Source organism: Lepidochelys kempii, chromosome 3 (genome assembly GCF_965140265.1).
Source record: "Lepidochelys kempii isolate rLepKem1 chromosome 3, rLepKem1.hap2, whole genome shotgun sequence".
NCBI classification, from domain to species: Eukaryota; Metazoa; Chordata; order Testudines; family Cheloniidae; genus Lepidochelys; species Lepidochelys kempii.
Window position 1 is genome coordinate 187,317,304 of NC_133258.1, and position 17,756 is coordinate 187,335,059.

Sequence of the window (17,756 nt, forward strand, 5' to 3'; positions counted from 1 at the left end):
GAATCCAGGTGCGTTAACTACACTGTATTTACACTTTAATTATTTTCAGTCATGAATTGTCTAGAGATAGGTAAAATGATTTGGTCAAATAGTAAATTTGACAAAAAATGCAATTTTGGAGCAACCATAACTATTTGCCAGTTTGGGTAGAATTCAGTAAATTGTTTTTGGAAAAAAAAAACAAAAAGAAAACAAATACATTCAAAACGGTGTGTTTTGACATCTTTGAAACAAAACATTTCAATGTATTGTATTTCAATGTAATGTATTGTTTGTATAAGTAGGGGCATAGTGAGCAGATCGAGGGACGTGATCGTTCCCCTCTATTCAACATTGGTGAGGCCTCATCTGGAGTACTGTGTCCAGTTTTGGGCCCCACACTTCAAGAAGGATGTGGATAAATTGGAGAGAGTCCAGCGAAGGGCAACAAAAATGATTAGGGGACTGGAACACATGAGTTATGAGGAGAGGCTGAGGGAGCTGGGATTGTTTAGCCTGCAGAAGAGAAGAATGAGGGGGGATTTGATAGCTGCTTTCAACTACCTGAAAGGGGGTTCCAAAGAGGATGGCTCTAGATTGTTCTCAATGGTAGCAGATGACAGAACGAGGAGTAATGGTCTCAAGTTGCAGTGGGGGAGGTTTAGATTGGATATTAGGAAAAACTTTTTCACTAAGAGGGTGGTGAAACACTGGAATGCGTTACCTAGGGAGGTGGTAGAATCTCCTTCCTTAGAGGTTTTTAAGGTCAGGCTTGACAAAGCCCTGGCTGGGATGATTTAACTGGGAATTGGTCCTGCTTTGAGCAGGGGGTTGGACTAGATGACCTTCTGGGGTCCCTTCCAACCCTGATATTCTATGATTCTATGATTCTATGAATGAGGGTGGATTTGATAGCTGCTTTCAACTACCTGAGAGGTGGTTCCAGAGAGGATGGTTCTAGACTATTCTCAGTGGTAGAAGAGGACAGGACAAGGAGTAATGGTCTCAAGTTGCAGTGGAGGAGGTTTAGGTTGGATATTAGGAAAAACCTTTTCACTAGGAGGGTGGTGAAACACTGGAATGCGTTACCTAAGGAGGTAGTGGAATCTCCTTCCTTAGAAGCTTTTAAGGTCAGGCTTGACAAAGCCCTGGCTGGGATGATTTAGTTGGGGATTGGTCCTGCTTTGAGCAGGGGGTTGGACTAGATGACCTCCTGAGGTCCCTTCCAACCCTGATATTCTATGATTCTATGATTCTATGAAAACATTTGTTTTGAAATTTAGTTAGATTTGGGTTTGTTTTTAATTTAAAAAGTGTGAAGAACACCCAAAATGTAATAAAACAACAACAACATTTTGTTTTGGACTGGGTCAAATTAAGCATTACATTAAAACCTATTTTTCTCCTTTTTTTTAGTTTTTGTTCAGGCCTTGTCTACACTATGAAATGAGGTCGAATTTATAGAAGTCGGTTTTGTAGAAAGTGTTTTTACACAGTTGATTGTGTGTCCTCACACAAATGCTCTAAGTGCATGTAGTTGGCGGAGTGCGTCCACAGTACCGAGGCAACCGTCCCCTTCCGGAGCGTTGCACTGTGGGTAGCTATCCCACAGTTCCCGCAGTCTCCACCGCCCATTTGAATTCTGGGTAGAAATCCCAATGCCTGATGGGGCTGAAACATTGTCGCGAATGGTTCTGGGTACATATTATCAGGCCCCCTTTCCCTCCCTCCCTCTGTAAAAGCAACAGCAGACAATTGTTTCGCACCTTTTTTCCTGGGTTACCCATGCAGATGCCATACCACGACAAGCATGGAGCCCGCTCAGCTAACCGTCACCATATGTCTCCTGGGTGCTCGCAGACGCGGTACTGCATTGCTACACAGCAGCAGCTTATTGCCTTTTCGCAGCAGACAGTGCAGTATGACTGGTAGCCGTCGTTGACGTAGTCCAGGGTGCTCTTTTAACCGACCTCGATGAGCAAACATGGGAGTGACTCAGCCAGGTCATTACCCTTTTAAGTTTCGTCTCATGGCGATTCAGTCCTACCAGCAGTCCTAGTGCACCGTCTTTTAATGAGCAGCCAGGAGACAACAATGGCCAGCAGTCAGACTGCACTGTCTTCTGCCGAGCACCCAGAAGATGACGATGGCTAGCAGTTATACTGCACAGTCTGCTGCCAGCAAGATGTATAAAGATAGATGAAGTGGATCAAAACAAGAAATAGACCAGATTTGTTTTGCATTCATTTTCTCCTCCCTTCCTCCCTCCCTCCGTGAAATCAACTGCCTGCTAAACCCAGTTTTGAGTTCTATCCTTGAGGTTTTGAGTTCTATCCTTGAGGGGGACATTCTGTTTCTTGCAAAGCCACCCCCTTTGTGGATTTTAATTCCCTGTAAGCCAACCCTGTAAGCCGTGTTGTCGGTCGCCCCTCCCTCCGCCAGGGCAACGGCAAACGATCGTTTCGTGCCCTTTTCCCTGGATTGCCCGAGCAGGAGCAGACGCCATAGCACAGCAAGCATGGAGCCCGTTCCGCTCACCGCAGCAGTTATGACCATTGTAAACACCTCGTGCATTATTGTGCAGTTTATGCAGAACCAGCACCTGAAAAAACAGGCGAGGAGGCAACAGAAGCGCAGTGATGAGGGCATGAACACACTTTTCTCTAAAACCACATTCATTCCCCCACAATTTGGAGATCATGGTGTTAATGGGGCAGGCTCATGCCGTGGAACGCCGATTCTGGGCCCGGGAAACAAGCACTGAGTGGTGGGACCGCATAGTGTTGTGGGTATGGGATGATTCCCAGTGGCTCCGAAACTTTTGCATGCGTAAGGGCACTTTCATGGCACTTTGTGAGTTGCTTTCCCCTGCCCTGAAGCACAAGAATACCAAGATGAGAGCAGCCCTCACAGTTCACAACCGAGTGGCAATAGCCCTGTGGAAGCTTGCAACGCCAGACAGCTACCAGTCAGTCAGAAATCAATTTGGAGTGGGCAAATCTACTGTGGGGGTTGCTGTAATGCAAGCAGCCAATGCAATCATTGAGCTGCTGCTACCAAAGGTAGAGACTCTGGGAAATGTGCAGGTCATGCTGCAATGGGATTCCCTAACTGTGGTGGGGCGATAGATGGAATGCATATCCCTATTTTGGGACTGGACCACCATGGCAGCCGGTACATAAACCGCAAGGGGTACTTTTCAATGGTGCTGCAAGCTCTGGTGGACCACAACGGACGTTTCACCAACACCAACGTGGGATGGCCGGGAAAGGTTCATGACGCTCGCATCTCCAGAAACTCTGGTCTGTTTAAACGGCTGCAGGAAGGAATTTACTTCCCAGACCAGAAAATAACTGTTGGGGATGTTGAAATGCCTATAGTTATCCTTGGGGATCCAGCCTACCCCTTAATGCCCTAGCTCATGAAGCCATACACAGGCACCCTGGACAGTAGTAAGGAGCTGTTCAACTATAGGCTGAGCAAGTGCAGAATGGTGGTAGAATGTGCATTTGGACGTTTAAAGGGTCGCTGGCACAGCTTACTGACTCACTCAGACCTCAGCGAAACCAGTATTCCCATTGTTATTGCTGCTTGCTGTGTGCTCCACAATCTCTGTGGGAGTAAGGGGGAGACGTTTATGGCGGGGTGGGAGGTTGATGCAAATCGCCTGGCCGCTGAATACGTGCAGCCAGACACCAGGGCGGTTAGAAGAGCACAGGAGGGCACGGTACGCATCAGAGAAGCTTTGAAAACCAGTTTCATGACTGGCCAGGGTACTGTGTGACACTTCTGTTTGTTTCTCCTTGATGAAAACCCGCCCCTTTGGTTGCCTCTAAATTCTCTGTAAGCCACCCGCCCTCCCTGCTTTGATCACAGCTTGCTTGCAGAGGAAATAAAGTCACTATCATTTAAACAACATGTATTCTTTATTAAATGATTATAAAAATAGGGAGATAACTCACAAGGTAGCTCGGGTGGGGTGTGGGAGGAGGGTAGGAGGGAAGGAAAAGGCCACTTTAAAACTTGTTGAATGCCAGACTTCTGTAGCTTGGGCTGTCCACTGGGGTGGAGTGGTTGGGTGCCCAGAGCCTCCCCGCGCATTCTTGGGCATCTGGGTGAGGAGATTATGGAACTTGGGGAGGAGGGAGGGTGGTTAAGCAGGGGCTGCAGCAGCAGTCTGTGATCCTGCTGCCGTTCATGAACCTCCACCAGATGCCGGAGCATGTCCGTTTGATCCCGCAGTAGCCCCAGTGTTGCCTCATGCCTCCTCTGATCTTCCTGCCACCACCTCTCCTCATGTTCATCGGCCACTGTCCTGTACTCTGCTATTGTGTCCCTCCACACAGCTCTGTCAGTGCCAGAAGACTGCATGAGCTCAGAGAACGTCATCGCGCGTGCGTTTTTTTCGCCACATTATCTGAGAGGGCCTTTGGGACGGAGGACGGAGGCTTGAAACATTTGCAGCTGCTGGAGGAAAAAAAGGGAGTGAAGTATTTAAAAAGATACATTTTACAGAACAATGGCTATACTCTTTCATGGTGAACAACACTATACACATTACATAGCACATGTGATTTTGGTACAAGGTCGCATTTTGCATCTTGTATTGAGTGCTTGCAGCTTTGGAGTTAGAGATCGCACACGCAGGGCCAGGCAACAGAATTTGGCTTGCAGGCAGCCATGGTAAGCCATAGTCTTTCAGCTTCTGCAACCTTCATAACAGCAGTGCCCTCCTTTCCCATACCAAGCAAAGCCTGTTGAGTTGGCCATTTAGTGCTGCGGTTTTCCTGTTAACGTGCAGCAGCAGAAACCAAACTAACCTCCTCCCCGCATCCAATTCTCTGGGATGATCGCTTTTCCCCTCCCCCCACCGCCTGGCTGGTATCATGGAAGAACCCTGCTAGCCAAATGTGAACACCTCCGTGCCAATGCACCCCCCCCCCAACGTGGCTAACTGCGGGGAGGATTTCTTTTCAGCCACAGGCAAACAGCCCAGTAGGAACAGACACCTCTGAATGTCCCCTTAATTAAATTCCCCTATTTCAACCAGGTTACCATGAACAATATTACTCTCCTGAGGATAACACAGAGAGATAAAGAACGGATGTTGCTTGAATGCCAGCAAACACCAGGATCATACGCTGCCAGGCTTTGTCATGCATTGATACCAGATTACTTGCTACTAGCATTGCGTGGTAAAGTGTCCTACCATGGAGGACGGAATAAGGCTGTTCTCCCCAGAAACCTTCTGCAAAGGCTTTTAGAGTATCTCCAGGAGAGCTTCATGGAGATGTCCCTGGAGGATTTCCGCTCCATCCCCAGACAAGTTAACAGACTTTTCCAGTAGCAGTACTGGCCATGAATGCATCCCAAGTCCTCAGAACTACTTAGTCATTAAAAAATGCTTGCTTTTATAACATGTATTATATTTTAGAAGGTACACTCACCAGCAGTCCCTTCTCTGGCTTCATTGGGTTCAGAGGGTATTTCAGTCAGGGTCATAAAAAGATCCTGTCTGTCGGGAAGAACGGTGTGCTGTGTGTTCTCCCCAAGCTCATCCTCCTCCTCCTCATCATCTTCCCCATTTGCAAAATCCTCAGCCATGGGGGAGAGTACCCCATCATGGGAGTTCACGGACAGGGGTGGGGTAGTGGTGGTGCCCCCCCTAGAATTGCATGCAGCTCAGCGTAGAAGTGGCATGTCTGGGGCTCTGTCCCGGAGTGTCTGTTTGATTCTTTGGTTTTCTGGTACGCTTGTCTGAGCGCCTTAAGTTTCACTTGGCACTGTGATGTGTCCCTGATGTAGCCTCTGTCCCTGATGGCCTCAGAGATTTTTTGAAATGTTTTGGCATTTCGTCTTTTGGAATTTAGTTCTGATAGCATGGATTCATCTCCCCATACAGCGATCAGATCCAGTACCTCCTATTCGGTCCATGCTGGAGCTCTTTTTAGATTCTGGGACTGCATGGTTACCTGTGCTGATGAGCTCACCTGGCCAAAAAGGAAATGAGATTCAAAAGTTCCCGGGCCTTTTCCTGTACATCTGGCCAGTGCATCTGAGTTCAGAGTGCTGTCCAGAGCGGTCACAATAGTGCACTGTGGAATAGCTCCCGGAGGCCAATACCTTCGAATTGCATCCACACTAACCCTAATTCAAAACGGTGATGTCGATTTCAGCGCTAATCCCCTCGTTGGGGAGGAGTACAGAAATCGGTTTTAAGAGCCCTTTATGTCAAAAAAATGGCTTCATTGTGTGGACGGGTGGAGGGTTAACTCAGATTTAATGCTGCTAAATCCAACATAAACTCATAGTGTAGACCAGGCCTCAGCCACCACAAACCTACCACAAGGAATTTAGCTTCTAATTATCACCAATCATCACGGCAATGGCCAAGCAGGTAAACTTGAGTCAGGATTGATAAGTTTTCATGACAGGTTTGTACATTTGCTTTTATGGATACAGGAAAATATTGAACAAAATTTTCAAAAACAACTAAGAAGCCCAGATCCTACTGAAAGTCAATAGAACTTAGGAGCTTTGCAAGATGTTACCAGCTGTGATTAAAACACCTATCCCACTACAGTCAGGAAGTCCCATCACTGTAGGCACTTGACTATTTGCCAGCATACATGTGCCAACATGAGCATTGTTGAGACACTACAGTCTGCTTAATGTAATAAAGTGAGTTTACCTTGGTACTGCAACACTTCCATTAGAGTTATCTCTATTGCATTCTTTTCTACTAGGAAATCATGATCTAACCTCCTCTTATAGCTCACCATCTAACAGGCAATCATGGATTTGCAATGTATAATTTATGAACAACATTCTGTTAGACACATTAGGATAGATTCATCCCATTATATGTTTTTTATTACACAATACATTATAGGTAAGGTGCAGAATATAAACACACATAATGTGACTGTGAGGCTGTAACTTACTGATTTTAATTATTTACTTATATACTTATTTTTCATTCTGCTGAGACCATTTCTTAAGATTAATTTACAATTAATTTTACCTGTTTATTCTGAAGTCCAGAGGGAGCCAGAATTCCTTGGGAGAAAATAATTAAGTGATAAAAGGTAGAATAAAGACTTCTAATAGTTCATTTTTGTGTAACATAGTAGTACGATAAGCATGAACACTTCCATGCCAATGAGGTCATGTATTCTAGGAAAATATGAATGCAACTGACAAGATACATTTATAATGGGATACTGAGGCCAATGCTGTGTTAGCATCAGGACAGAGGGAAGGTATGAATTCAGTTATTACTGGCTAACATTTTGCAAAGTTAATAATAGGTCATTAAGGAGCAGCTGATATTTTAAAAATACCTATTGCATGCACTTTGGGTAACAGTCAAAAAGAACTAAATGATTTAGATGCCTAGGTCTCATTGACTTCCAATAGGACTTATTTGCCTAGGTCACTATGTATGTTTGAAAATGTTACCCTTTATCTTTGAGTGTAATGCATTGCCAGCATTGGTAGTTTTTGACAAAATTCAGCAAATACACAGATGCTGATCTAGCTCCCATTTCCTATAATGGATTTGGTCCTTGGAGAGAAGTCTTATGGTTGCAAAGTGTAGATAAAGTCACCTCTGTTCTTCATAAACAACGGAGATTGACTGGCTTGAGTAAATAAGTTACTTCAACTCAGTACCTAACAATGGCAAACAAATGATTCTAGCTACAGCTCTATGTAGTGAAGTTTACTGAAAATCAATGGTTCAGCAGTAAATTCCAGTTTCAAACTAAAGCTGTCCAGTTGTATAGACCAAAATCTTATATCCAGAAATATGTTTGTTTGTGTGTGTTTTCACATGACAAGGATATAGTGAAACATAGAGTGGGATTTTCAAAAGCACTCAGTGTTGGCCTGCTTGCACTGGTGTCAGTGCAATTTTAATGTTGAATTTAGTGGGAGTAGAGCTGGGCTAATGCTGCTGGCTTTCGAAAATCCCACCCCTGTTGTAGATGCAAAAAAATTCTGGGTCTTTTGGGACATTGCCCACTAGCATGGTCCCAAAGTTTGATCCATTGTTATTACTTGTATCATAGTATCACCTAGATACCCCAACCAGGATCAGGGCCTCATTGTGCTCATGCTATACATGCACATAGTGAGAGCCAATCCCTGCCTCGAGAGCTCACAAGCAAACAAGACAGGAAAAGGAAGTGCTATTTTCTACTCTTTTACAAGTGGGAACTGAGGCACAGAGAGATTAAGGTGCTGGTCCTGTGCTGTTAAAACCACTGAGAGCTTTGTCATTATCTTCAATGGTTGAAAATGAGGCTCTAAGTGACTTGCCCGCGGTCACATGAGAAGTCTGTAGTAGAACAAGGAAGTAAACCCAGATCTCCTGAATCCTAATTCAGTATCTTGCATACAAGACCATCCTTCCTCCCAACGTATGTTAACATTATGGGGAATAACTTCCAGCATCTAAAGGTACATCTACACTTTGAGCTGGAGGTGTATGTTCCAGTCTGAAGAGATACACCTGCACTAGCTCTGATCAAGCAGTGCATTAAAGAGAGAAAGTAGCTGCTACAGTGTGAATGGTGTGAATGGTATGTACCTGTGGCTAGCCTCTCCCACTGCTTGTCTCGTGGTGGCTACACACTATATATAGCATGTGTGTTTGATCAGCACTAATGTGGTTATGTCGCCTTGGATTGCAATTAACACCTTCAGAGTGAGGCATACACATACCCTGAATTGATAAATGCTTTGTTTTATTTTTTAGCTGAGGCCTGGTCTGACATGAGTCATTAATACATGGAGGCAGGCCTCTTTTTTTGAAGATAGAATGAGGAAAGTAAATGAATCATCAGGTTGAAAACAGAATGTTTGTGCTAAATATGGTAGGTAAATAGGTCAGTAGGCTAAGAGGACAGAATGTCTGAGTCAACTAAGATAGGAGGGAGAACATGCTTGGAACTATTTATTATAAACTACATAACAAGGAACACAATAAGTTAGGAATGTAGAGATGAAGTAAAGAGGAAATCAAACCATGGACGGTGCATGCACAGTGCATGCTGCACAGAGATTGGTACCTGCAAAGTAACCAAGCCAATCAAAAGATGAGTGATGCAATATATAGTAAATGCAATGAGATGTGTAACGTATATAAAGAGAGAAGGTTTCTGTGTAACTTACAAACTGTGATGTACCACATCCATCCCCCCTGTGTTTGAGTCTGATCAACTCATCATAGCAATGCTGTTTGCTAAATAAGAATACCGGAGTGACGAAGGTTGGAGTCAAACTGAGTTTTTGGGAGGCTGAGTGGAAAGAGGCCTTGGAGGGAAATCCCAACATATTTTACTCCACCACCTTGTGTCAGTGGAGATACCAAGTACAGAGTTCAGCATCTGCTATTCAGGCTGGGTGCTAGAAAGAATTATATGGGCCAGTAAGAAGCAAGGGGGAGGGGGGGAGGAAATCAGTGGACCAGATCACCTGTTCATGTAAATTGGCACAGATCCATTTAAAATCATTGCAACTACACTGATTTACACCTGCTGAAGATCCAGCCTGCAGTTTTCCAAATGGACATACACAACACATTACTAATAGTGGAAAAGAACTCAGCCCCTTCCCCTCAAATATTAAATAGACTTCTACAGAGAGAATGTACTAAATGAAATGCGTCTCAAATAAATCATACTATGTTATACATTCCGGTTTCCATTTACCAAGATACTTCAGCACATACCTAAAAAAAAGCAAGTGAGTAATCCAACTGAAATTAATGGGTGAAATCCCGACCCCAGTGAAATTCTATTGACTTCAATAGAGCCACAATTTCATTCAAAGTCTTTAAGGTTAGTCACATGCTTAAGTATCTTGATGAACCAGGTTTCAGAGTAACAGCCATGTTAGTCTGTATTCGCAAAAAGAAAAGGAGTACTTGTGGCACCTTAAAGACTAACCAATTTATTTGAGCATGAGCTTTCGTGAGCTACAGCTCACTTCATCGGATGCATACTGTGGAAACTGCAGAAGACATTATATACACAGAGACCATGAAACAATACATCCTCCCACCCCACTCTCCTGCTGGTAATAGCTTATCTAAAGTGATCATCAAGTTGGGCCATTTCCAGCACAAATTCAGGTTTTCTCACCCTCCGCCCTCTCCACACACAAACTCACTCTCCTGCTGGTAATAGCCCATCCAAAGTGACCACTCTCTTTAAAATGTGTATGATAATCAAGGTGGGCCATTTCCAGCACAAATCCAGGTTTTCTCACCCCCGCACTCCCCTCCAAAAACCACACACACAAACTCACTCTCCTGCTGGTAATAGCTTATCCAAAGTGACCACTCTCCTCACAATGTGTATGAAAATCAAGGTGGGCCATTTCCAGCACAAATCCAGGTTTTCTCACCCTCCCCACCCCCGGGGTGAGAAAACCTGGATTTGTGCTGGAAATGGCCCACCTTGATTATCATGCACATTGTAGGGAGAGTGGTCACTTTGGATGAGCTATTACCAGCAGGAGAGTGAGTTTGTGTGTGTATGGGGGTGGGGGGGGGGGTGAGAAAACCTGGAACTGTGCTAGAAATGGCCCATCTTGATTTTCATACACATTGTGAGGAGAGTGGTCACTTTGGATAAGCTATTACCAGCAGGAGAGTGAGTTTGTGTGTGGGGTTTTTGGAGGGGAGTGGGGGGGTGAGAAAACCTGGATTTGTGCTGGAAATGGCCCACCTTGATTATCATACACATTTTAAAGAGAGTGGTCACTTTGGATGGGCTATTACCAGCAGGAGAGTGAGTTGGGGGGGGGAGGGTGAGAAAACCTGGATTTGTGCTGGAAATGGCCCAACTTGATGATCACTTTAGATAAGCTATTACCAGCAGGACAGTGGGGTGGGAGGATGTATTGTTTCATGGTCTTTGTGTATATAATGTCTTCTGCAGTTTCCACAGTATGCATCCGATGAAGTGAGCTGTAGCTCATGAAAGCTCAAGCTCAAATAAATTGGTTAGTCTCTAAGGTGCCACAAGTACTCCTTTTCTTTTTGATGAACCAGGGCATTATAGATGTAAAGCACCCATCATTCAGATATCCCAGTCTGTGATGCTAGTGTCCTGCAAAATAAACAAAACTGCACTAGCCATCTCACTTCATTTTATCCTATAAATACATATGGCAGTGAAAATATTTTGTTTCTTGGTTTCTGTTTAATTATTAAAGCTAGGGCGAAACCTCGGGGCTCCATTCAATGAAGTTTTCACAAACTGGACATTTTCACAAATCCTGAGGAATCGTATTAAAAATTGTTAGTACAACCTGGAAGCTAAATTTGGTGAAATTCCATATAAAATACAGGTTTCAGAGGAACAGCCGTGTTAGTCTGTATTCGCAAAAAGAAAAGGAGTACTTGTGGCACCTTAGAGACTAACCAATTTATTTGAGCATGAGCTTTCGTGAGCTACAGCTCACTTCATCAGATACAGTAATCATTTTTCAGAGTAGAAGCACACTTTAAATGTTCTTTTTCTGTGTGGACAAAGACCAGGTTTGTGCACTTGGAACACCCAAGTAGCACAGTGAAGGACTACAGTTAAAATGAGATTCCCAAAATGTATGAACTAAAGAATTTTACAAATAACTACAAATGCCTGGCATTGATACTGTAGAAGGAATGAACATCAACAAACCTCTGGACCCCTATGGTTACAAAGAACAACTAAGAGGAAGAGGAGGAGGGGGTAGAGGAGCTGGACTGCCAGCCAGAAATGCATTACAGCTAAGTATTATCTCTCTCAGGGCTTGTCTTCACTACCGCGCTCCATCAGTGCCACTGCACTGATGTATCGGTGCTGGTGTAGTGTAGGAGGATACAGGATGGGTTAAAAAGGATTACAAGGGAGAATGGGAATGGAAAAAACTTGCAGCCAGAGGGAACAGGGGATAGACTGGAGAATAGCACTGTCACTAGGAAAAGGCAGGTCTATGTGATTGGGGACTCTTTATTGAGAAGAATAGATAGGCCTGTAACCAGAGCTGATCCAGAAAATAGGAGGGTGTGCTGTCTTCCAGGTGCTAAGATACGGGATGTAGACCTGAGGTTAAAAAGGATTCTAAAGGGAGCGGGAAAGAATCCCCTAATTATCCTTCATGTGGGAACAAATGATACGGCTAGATTCTCACTGGAAAGTATTAAGGGAGACTATGTTAGGCTGGGGAGGACGCTTAAGGAAATTGAGGCTCAGGTGATCTTTAGTGGGATTTTGCCTGTTCCTAGAGAAGGGCAACAAAGGTGTGACAAGATTATGACTATCAATAGATGGCTTAGGCAGTGGTGCTATAAGGAGGGCTTTGGGATGTATGGCCATTGGGAGGCATTCATGGATAGAGGACAGTTCTCTCGGGATGGACTTCATCTGAGTAGGGAAGGAAATAGACTTCTAGGATGGAGGCTGGCACAACTGATTAAGAGAGCTTTAAACTAGGAATTTGGGGGAGATGGTTGGGAGATGTCCAGGTAATCTCCACGCCAGAATTTAGCATAGAGTGGAAAGAAAATGAAGTAAGAGTGGATACAGCTGTAGGTAGGAGGAAGGGCAGTGTAGATACAAGTCTAATAGGTTATACTGGTAGTAAAATAACCGTGCCTAATAGGGTACAGAATGTGAGTGAGGCCAAACAGCAAAAATTAAGATGTTTGTACACTAATGCAAGGAGCCTAGGTAACAAAATGGAGGAACTAGAGTTACTGGTGCAGGAAGTGAAACCAGATATTATAGGTATAACAGAGACCTGGTGGAATAGTAGTCATGACTGGGCTACAGGTATTGAAGGGTATGTGCTGTTTAGGAAAGACCGAAATAAAGGTAAAGGTGGTGGAGTAGCACTGTATATCAATGATGAGATAGAATGTAAAGAAATAAGAAGCGATGAAATGGATATGACTGAGTCTGTCTGGGCAATAATTAAATTGGGGAAGAAAACTATTAGAGCCTCCCCTAGGATAGTGCTTGGGGTGTGCTATAGACCACCGGGATCTAATTTGGATATGGATAGAGCCCTTTTTAATGTTTTTAATAAAGTAAATACTAATGGAAACTGTGTGATCATGGGAGACTTTAACTTCCCAGATATAGACTGGAGGATGAGTGCTAGTAATAATAATAGGGCTCAGATTTTCCTAGATGCGATAGCTGATGGATTCCTTCAACAAGTAGTTGCTGAACCGACTAGAGGGGATGCCATTTTAGATCTGGTCTTGGCGAGTAATGAGGATCTCATAGAGGAAATGGTTGTAGGGGATAATCTTGGCTCAAGTGATCATGAGCTAATTCAGTTCAAACTGAATGGAAGGATTAACAAAAATAAATCTGCAACTAGGGTTTTTGATTTCAAAAGGGCTGACTTTCAAAAATTAAGGAAATTAGTTAGGGAAGTGGATTGGACTGAAGAATTTATGGGTTTAAAGGTAGAGGAGGCCTGGGATTATTTTAAATTAAAGCTGCAGAAGCTATCGGAAGCCTGCATCCCAAGAAAGGGGAAAAAATTCATAGGCAGGAGTTGTAGACCAAGCTGGATGAGCAAGCATCTTAGAGAGGTAATTAAGAAAAAGCAGAAAGCATATAGGGAGTGGAAGAAGGGAGGGATCAGTAAGGAAAGCTACCTTATTGAGGTCAGAATATGTAGGGATAAAGTGAGACAGGCTAAAAGTCAAGTAGAGTTGGACCTTGCAAAGGGAATTAAAACCAATAGTAAAAGGTTCTATAGTCATATAAATAGGAAAAAAACAAAGAAAGAAGAAGTGGGACCGCTAAAAACTGAGGATGGAGTGGAGGTCAAGGATAATCTAGGCATGGCCCAATATCTAAACAAATACTTTGCCTCAGTCTTTAATAAGACTAAAGAGGATCTTAGGGATAATGGTAGCATGATAAATGGGAATGAGGATATGGAGGTAGACATCACCATATCTGAGGTAGAAGCGAAACTCAAACAGCTTAATGGGGCTAAATCGGGGGGCCCAGATAATCTTCATCCAAGAATATTAAAAGAATTGGCACAAGAAATTGCAAGCCCATTAGCAAGAATTTTTAATGAATCTGTAAATTCAGGGGTTGTACCATATGATTGGAGAATTGCTAACATAGTTCCTATTTTTAAGAAAGGGAAAAAAAGTGATCCAAGTAATTATAGGCCTGTTAGTTTGACATCTGTAGTATGCAAGGTCTTGGAAAAAATTTTGAAGGAGAAGGTAGTTAAGGACATTGAAGTCAATGGTAAATGGGACAAAATACAACATGGTTTTACAAAAGGTAGATCGTGCCAAACCAACCTGATTTCCTTCTTTGAGAGAGTAACAGATTTTTTAGATAAAGGAAACGCAGTGGATCTAATTTATTTAGATTTTAGTAAGGCGTTTGATACTGTGCCACATGGGGAATTATTAGTTAAATTGGATAAGATGGGCATCAATAGGAAAATTGAAAGGTGGATAGGGAATTGGTTAAAGGGGAGACTACAACGGGTCCTACTGAAAGGTGAACTGTCAAGTTGGAGGGAGGTTACCAGTGGAGTTCCTCAAGGATCAGTTTTGGGACCAATCTTATTTAATCTTTTTATTACTGACCTGGGCACAAAAAGTGGGAGTGTGCTAATAAAGTTTGCAGATGATACAAAGCTGGGAGGTATTGCTAATTTAGAGAAGGACAGGGATACCCTACAGGAGGATCTGGATGACCTTGTAAACTGGAGTAATAGGAATAGGATGAAATTTAATAGTGAGAAGTGTAAGGTCATGCATTTAGGGATTAATAACAAGAATTTTAGTTATAAGCTAGGGACGCATCAACTAGAAGTAACGGAGGAGGAAAAGGACCTTGGAGTATTGGTTGATCATAGGTTGACTATGAGCTGCCAATGTGATATGGCTGTGAAAAAAGCTAATGTCGTCTTGGGATGCATCAGGAGAGGTATTTCCAGTAGGGATAAGGAGGTTTTAGTACCGTTATATAAGGCACTGGTGAGACCTCACCTGGAATACTGTGTGCAGTTCTGGTCTCCCATGTTTAAGAAGGATGAATTCAAACTGGAACAGGTACAGAGAAGGGCTACTAGGATGATCCGAGGAATGGAAAACTTGTCTTATGAAAGGAGACTCAGGGAGCTTGGCTTGTTTAGCCTAACTAAAAGAAGGTTGAGGGGAGATATGATTGCTCTCTATAAATATATCAGAGGGATAAATACCAGAGAGGGAGAGGAATTATTTAAACTCAATACCAATGTGGACACAAGAACAAATGGATATAAACTGGCCACTAGGAAATTTAGATTAGAAATTAGACGAAGGTTTCTAACCATCAGAGGAGTGAAGTTTTGGAATAGCCTTCCGAGGGAAGTAGTGGGGGCAAAAGATCTATCTTGCTTTAAGATTAAACTCGATAAGTTTATGGAGGAGATGGTATGATGGGATAACATGGTTTTGGTAATTAAATATTCATGGTAAATAGGCCCAATGGCCTGTGATGGGTTTTTAGATGGGGTAAGATCCAAGTTACCCGGGAAAGAATTTTCTGTAGTATCTGGCTGATGAATCTTGCCCATATGCTCAGGGTTTAGCTGATCGCCATATTTGGGGTCGGGAAGGAATTTTCCTCCAGGGCAGATTGGAAGGCCCTGGAGGTTTTTCGCCTTCCTCTGTAGCATGGGGCACGGGTCACTTGCTGGAGGATTCTCTGCTCCTTGAGGTCTTCAAACTACAATTTGAGGACTTCAATAGCACAGATATAGGTGTGAGGTCTTTTTTAGGAGTGGTGGGTGAAATTCTGTGGCCTGCATTGTGCAGGAGGTCAGACTAGATGATCATAATGGTCCCTTCTGACCTAAATATCTATGAATCTATGAATCTATGAATCTGGGGAAGATGGCTACGTCGACTGCAGAGCACTGTCCCGTTGATGTAATTATTCCACCTCAAAGAGAGGTGGAAGCTATGTTGGCAGGAGAGCATCTCCCACTGACATTGTGTGGTGTAGACACTGCTTTATGTTGATGTAACTTACGTCGCTCAAGGGCTATTTTTTTTTCACACCCCTGAGCAATGTAAGTTATATCGACTTAAGCAGTACTGTAGACAAGCTCTCAGCCTTGTTCTTATGTCTGTCTGACTGCCTTTGTACTGGAGTTCATTGAGGTAAATAGCATACAAATGAAGAACAGTCTATTTTTATTAAACTGTGAAAAGATTAGATATTTGTATTTTCAGCCTCTCTGAGCACATCAAAGAATGGAGTTTGTCATTAGAAGTGGAGATAAGTTTTGTGTCCAAATACTTCTTTCACTGAAAAATGCAGATTCGAGTCAGCCAAAACTAATCAATTTGGGCTGATTTCTGAAATGTTGTTAAAGAAAGAAAGAAAGAACATAAAACATTTGGAAATGTCAAACATTTCATTTTGGAATTTCAGAAACAAAACATTTTCACTTTTTGTTTAGAAAAGATATTTCATTTTGGAATTTCCCTCAATCTTATTTATAAAAACCGTGAAAAACCACTTAAAAAAACTCAAAATCAAAACAAAATGTTTCATTTAGATTTCAACAAAACCCAAAACATGGGTGGTGGGGGGGTTTGTTTTGTTTTTTTACTTTTTTGTTTTGTGTAATATTCAGAAAATTTTCATTTTGGGTCCATCTGAAAAAACAATTTTGATTTTGTAATTTGGTGGCTGAACAGAAAATTCAGTTATTTGCATAGCTCTAGTTTTAACATCGAAATAAGTCCTATTTAGAGTTCACTAAATGCCACTATAAAGTCAAGCTTCTCTTGTAGTAGTGTATGGCTAATTAACACAACAGCTCATCTCCATGTTGAGTTTCAGAGTGATAGACTGTAAATCAGCTACTGCAAACATTGTCAACACAATTTCTCATGTAGAAATTAGATACTGTTCTGTCATAAAGTTTGGACTTGGTTTTGGAATTTAAACTCACAAAAGTTCAGGGGTATCTGGATCCAGGGTTTTGATTTGGCCTGTTATACATAAAGAGACCAGTCACAAATTTCTGACCTGCATCTGTGCTCAGATTACAAACCCCTCTTTCCTTCAAAGTTCTGTGACACTCATGCTTCTTAGTTCACATGGACATCATGCCTCCTGCTATCCACCTTAAGGTCAGCAAGAGGCAGTTCTCTTCAGGTGAATCTATAATACCTCCCAATTTCCTTTGTGGTGCCTACCACCCATAGGGATGCTAGGAGGGAGCAATTCCTGAGCCTGAGGAGCTCACAGGCTGCACTTGTGTCTGGTCCCTTCATTAAGGGTTGGGGAGCACAAAGATGGGCAGACATTTTTCCCTCTTCCTCCTTGTGAATTCCCAAAGAGGTGAGGCACAACCTAGCCCCAAACGATCTATGCAAAGTAAAACCCTATTATTGCATTTGAAGAAGTTCAATCAAGTTCTATCCCAAAGGATGCTTTCTTTCTACTATAGCAAGAAACAAAGTTTGTCAGACAGAGCAGAAGAGACTACTGGCTCCTAAGACCAGTCCTGAATGCTCAGCTGACTCTTTCTACTGAGCATGAACCACAGCAGATATTGTATGTAGCAATTTCTGTATGATTTGCTAGACCAGCAGTTGGGCTCCTGCTGCATGTGCGCTCTCTCTCTCTCTCTCTCTCTCTCTCTCTCTCTCTCTCTCTCTCTCTCTCCAGTAATTAAAGATGAATAGTGGGCCTCTGATGTGGTAATTAACTTTAAGAATGGAGGATTTACAA

The 17,756-nt window shown here is 42.9% G+C and overlaps 1 protein-coding gene across 1 annotated transcript in view; it reads left to right on the top strand.

Annotated features, from left to right (window-relative positions):
• The window catches only part of LOC140908336 (uncharacterized), a 333,399-nt gene extending 317,216 nt beyond the window's left edge, over positions 1-16,183 (top strand). Inside the window, exon 3 of the transcript XR_012157838.1 lies at positions 16,172-16,183. The gene's annotated coding sequence lies outside the window, so the exon portion shown is untranslated. The remainder of the gene's footprint in view (positions 1-16,171) is intronic.
• The last annotated feature ends 1,573 nt before the right edge of the window (positions 16,184-17,756 follow it).